Genomic DNA, 5,119 nt, shown 5'->3' with positions numbered 1-5,119 from the left:
TTACTGTTGCTACTATCTCCCCTGAGCCATACATCTTCTGTCTTCACAGGACAAAGTTCTCCTGCTGCTACTGCTGCTGTTTTTTCCCTCAGTGTGTGTGTGTGTGTGTGTGTGTGTGTGTGTGTGTGTGTGTGTGTGTGTGAGGAAAGGGAGGAGGGTCATTTGCCTCAGTGAAGAAGTAGAGATCTCATCTCACTGTGACCCTCTGCCCCATGACTCTGAGATGTCCAGTATTGAGACTTTGGCTTCGGGGCCAAAGTCATCTGGAAAGCCAGAAGAATGGATGTGGCACGCCAGCATCATACACCTCCCACTCATCATGCTTCACTGCTATCGCACAACTTCCCCACGGATAATGACCATGCTCCTGTCTGGTACACATATGTATGCACATGTGTAAGTGCCCACACACACAAAAAAGAGACAGGAGAAGGAAAACAGCTGGAAAAAAGAAAAAAGTCCTGAGGATTGTGCCGTTTCTGCTGCAGGCAGTTGCAGACAGTGTTAGGACAGCTATAGACAGCACAAACAGAGGCGTGGAGCAAGTGAAAAGCTAAATATAGCTGTTGGTGTGATTTTGGTGTAGTGCTATGTTTTCTTAATTTTTAAGCCTTCTCACTGACTCGTCTTTTTGCAGTTCAGTGTTTCAGGTTTCACCTATTTGCAGATTATGATTTTTTCTGTAAAACATAACTCCAACATATTTGGGAAAATTTGCACATTTCTGGAATGAGCATATCTACAATATTCTAAAATAGACGTTCAGCTTGAGGAGCTGAAATGCCGAGGCACGATCCAGAAGCAGCATTCATTTTCCTTGTTCCCGACTGGCTGCGTACCCAATAAGGAAAACTGTAGATGTATCAATAATAATTACAATGTCAGATTTTGAGTAGGATTCAAGAGCAGGCAAGAAAACTTAAGACATATGAAAAATCTAACATTTACGGATGATGACAATACCATATGATAACAGAAAAATCAACGGTGTTAGGAGGTCAGGCAATGAGTCATGGTAGGAAAAACAGAATGGAAACAGAAGGATCTGACAAGGACGAAATGCAACCGGCTGGCTTATAACTCCTGAACCAGGTGAAATTAATCAGGAGAATGCAGCACAGCTGGATGAAAACCTAAGCAAAGGAGTTCAGCAAAAAAGACCAACTATAAAAAATTAACAGAGGTGAACAGGAGACAGGAGGATACATCAGAATGCATCAAATTACATCAGCAACGGTTAATTCGGTAAGAAGATATAGTTTCAAGGAGAATTGCTGCCAGATTTCTGTTTTATATTTACAGAACTCACATATCATGTAAACACATATGTAAATGTATTTGTAAAAAAGTAAATATATCAATTAAAATAATATCCACAGTAGTGTAGGTAGTGCCCACCAGAAAATCTGGAATTTAATAAAAAAAATAAACTGATAAACAGAAGCCAACAGATGCATTCCATATTCTAAAACTAAATGGTGATACATGGGTACAGTTAGGAAATACTGTACATGTCCAATCTTTTAAAAAAGCTTCAATAATAATTTGAAAAAAAAAAAAAAAAAAACAGGTAAAAGATAGTGATCTCAAATAAAAGCAGATGCAAAACACATGAGCACACCCTGAACCCCAAACAAAAATGTCTTTGTTAACAACTCATTTAAAGTCCACTGACACTTATTTGCTCAATGTGTGAGTGTGATGATGAACAAACCCAGCTGCTCTGACAGGTCTGTCATCCTTTGGGCTCACCTCTGTTTGGGTTTTAATAAGGAAAGTTTGAGATATCCACTCAAGCTGCGCTAGCAAGGCTGGGCTGCAGAAACAGCTCACAGAGGCTCAGGATGATAAGATGACGTGATCTGGCAAGGAAAAGATGACACGATAGCGTGAGGGGTGATAATGAAAAATTGCATACAAAAAGATGTCAGCCTTGAATAATGGGTTTGCTTGCAGTCTGCCTGTTGCAGCTGTGAATGGTGGCTTATCAATGAGTATTTTGCTGAATAAAACTGCTTGTTTTCCTGTTGCTTTCGCCCGTTTTGTTCTCTTAGAGGTAACAGTAAAATATAGCACTTGTCCTTCACTGTCATTTCTTCATCCTACAGTGTGTCCTCTACAATCATTTCTTTTTTTTCCCAGTCACACAAGCTGTAATTTCAAATATGTTGCAGGTATTATATCATTTATTTTGCAAGCAGTTGCATAATCATAACTGCTATGGCACGCACTGAAGTTCCCCTCCCTGCACAGTTCACCCACTCACACCCCCAATAGGCCTTTTTCACCTGGTGTTCTGCACTGAGCTGACTTTAAATGTCAAACAAGGTAAACTCTCCAAAGGGAATAAGGGAAAATTCCTTGACGTGAACAGAAGTGAGGAAGTTTTCCAACTGAGCGGAGCTAAATGTCATGATGAATATATACGTAAGGTATGACTGGTGTCATCTGTGCATCAATCTTCTCTTCATTTGACTTTCATCGCACAGCTCCTGTCAAAATGATAATTTGCTTGTTTGTTTCTTGTTTTGTTTTTTCTGGTTGGTGCGTCAAATAAAGTTTGTCATATTCCTCCTAAAGTGCCTTGTTCACTTTTTTCTGTTTGATGTCTTTGTACGTAAATTTAAATAACTGACTAAACAATTTGAATCAAGAAAACATTTTGATAAAAGCTTTTCACAGGTTTGTAAGTAAAAGTAGAGTAATTTTACCTACGTCCTTTCGACTAACTGTTGAGATAAGCAATCATAAAAATTTAAATTTGTGTATCATGGTGTTTTCTTGTGGTTTTAAAATGTTCCCTATTTCAACTGATTGCATTTTGTCTTGTATCAAAATAACAAGCCAATGCAGCCAATAAGGTCATGGTAGTGCCAGTAAATATATTGTAAGTACACAAAAAAAACATAAAAATAAATAATAATAATCACAAAAACAAAATGTTAATTTTGATGATGGCTCACGGCTCATGAAAACCCGAAAATTAGCGTATTGGAAATGCAGATCATTACATCGGACTGATGAAAGGAGAAACATTTTTAGCACAGAACTGTCAGACTACTGCAAAGTATGTTCATGTACTGTACAGTATATGCACAACATACTTTGTCAGGGCTTATTTTGCATGATTGACTAAAACAATGCTGAATTGCATGGAGATCATGCTGTGATACTGCTGAAGTATTAAGGATTTGAACTGTTGGGCAAGAGTTTCTGATAAATCCTTCCACATATTATAGCTAGCCAGTTTTCTGGCCAATCAAGCACAGTGATAGCATAATAAACCAGATATTGGTGCTTTTGGCCTTGTGAGCAGGAGCCAAGTCCTGCTATGATAGCATCTCCATAAAGCTTGTCAGCAGAGGGAAGCATGAAGTGCTTTTCCTGGTAGATTGCTGTGCTGACTTTTGTCTTGATAAAACCCAGCAGATGAATACCAGCTGTGGTTAGAACTGTTTGTTTTTTATTTCCTGCAAACTCACTTCTTCTATCCACTCAAGTTTCCATTAACATGCTTGAATACAGCTATGAATGCAAACAATAAAGGACTTGTGGAACACAAAGTATTGGATTGTATCATTTTATAATAATGCAAAAGTAGTTGTTCTTCATTTTCAACAATAAACTAAACATGCAATATTTTAAATTAACTAAAAACGCTGCTTGACTGGTAGAAAAGAGATCTGGAAATAATTGTGTTAACAAGAAAAAAAGGGTCTCAGCTTTTAACACGTCCTAAAATTTGTAATTCAAGTGTTTGCAATTCTAATATTTTTATTCGATTACCCGATTCATCGCAAGAATAATCGATAGGTTACTCGATTACTAAAATATTCGTTTACAATAGTCCTAACCAGTACACCTCAATAGATAGCATAAAACAAGCCTTTATTACGTTTCCTGCTTTCGTTAGGTTCCCACATGCCATGTGTCCATGTATGTATCCAATAGATATGCCTTATATCTTAGAAACACCACCTTCATTTCATTAAACTTAAAAGCTTTGTTAAGTATCTAAATTTAGAACCAAACCATGATCTTATTGGTTCCAACAGTCTTCAACAGTGAACACACTAAGAGCAGAGGGGGAGAAAAAAAGCCACTCAGTTTCCCATTACTTGACTTTTGCAGCATGCCAGTTAGCAGCTTAAGAAATGTTCTGTGCAATCCTCTGAAATTTGAATTACAAATATGGTGGCCTGCACTTGCACCTCAATTTAAAATGTCATATTGAGGAAAATAGCTTCCCCCGCTGTCGTACTTAGAGCAACAGAGGACTTTTAAATCTCTAAATAAAGAGGAATGAGAGGGTTGATCATGTTTATTAAGTCTGCCTGGCTTCATGTGCTGAATAGTTCTCTGTGGCAGCCTACAGGAATGGTGTGGCATGAAGCTGAGTAGATGTGAAATGTGGGCACAAGCTGTGGGCGAGATACGCTTCCTAAGTCTCCATAGAGATGACAGGGAGACAGGAAGGCCCTGTGCACACTCGGCCATCACTAATTCAAGATGGCAACCACAGTCAGAAGAGCGGGCATCTAATGATAATGTGCATGAGGAGGTCATTGCTGGTGACAACAGTGCAAAACATCTGTTTGTAGCTACTATGTGGAATACCTTGTATCATTTTCTGCTTGATGGAACTTTGTCCCCTGCCATCTGCCTATACTGTAACATGCAACTGGGACAGGAAGGGGGTTCTGGAGACAATGGGCCATCTGTTAAAGTCAGAAAGTTATTTGTCTTTATTTATTCTTTATCAGAGATCATGAAGTCAAGTTAAGGGCGAAAAACTTTCTGGAAATTATTTAAAAAAAAAAGAGACCCAAAACAAATGTCCAAAAACTCATGTGAACAGGTGTGTCTCTGCTTCCATTTCCTAATTTTGTTTTCAGAAATGCTTTTACAGAACAGTTCAACAAAAAGCTAGAAAGCCAATAGAAACTGTAAGTAATTTAAATATGCAAAATGAAATAGAATCAAAGCAATAAAAATATGCTTGCACGCCTCTGAATGCATTTAGTGAAATTCCCAAATCTCTAATGGATTCTTATGCAAAGTTCCTGCTACACTTGGACTCAGATGGAGGAATACTGTCCCAGTACAACTTTGAAAGACT

General features: G+C 38.2%; 1 long non-coding RNA gene across 1 annotated transcript in view; it reads right to left on the bottom strand.

Moving 5' to 3' along the window:
- LOC107837272 (uncharacterized) overlaps window positions 1-5,119 on the bottom strand; it is an 11,674-nt gene that overhangs the window by 4,796 nt on the left and 1,759 nt on the right. Inside the window, exons 2-3 of the long non-coding RNA XR_001663292.1 lie at window positions 4,618-4,718; window positions 1,753-1,862 (exon numbers count right to left, since the gene is read on the bottom strand). This is a non-coding gene — a long non-coding RNA (uncharacterized LOC107837272). The remainder of the gene's footprint in view (window positions 1-1,752; window positions 1,863-4,617; window positions 4,719-5,119) is intronic.

Source organism: Poecilia formosa, unplaced genomic scaffold (genome assembly GCF_000485575.1).
Source record: "Poecilia formosa unplaced genomic scaffold, Poecilia_formosa-5.1.2 Scaffold129, whole genome shotgun sequence".
Classification (NCBI taxonomy): Eukaryota; Metazoa; Chordata; class Actinopteri; order Cyprinodontiformes; family Poeciliidae; genus Poecilia; species Poecilia formosa.
Note: the sequence above shows the minus strand (reverse complement) of the source record. Positions and strands in the feature narration are given on the sequence as shown.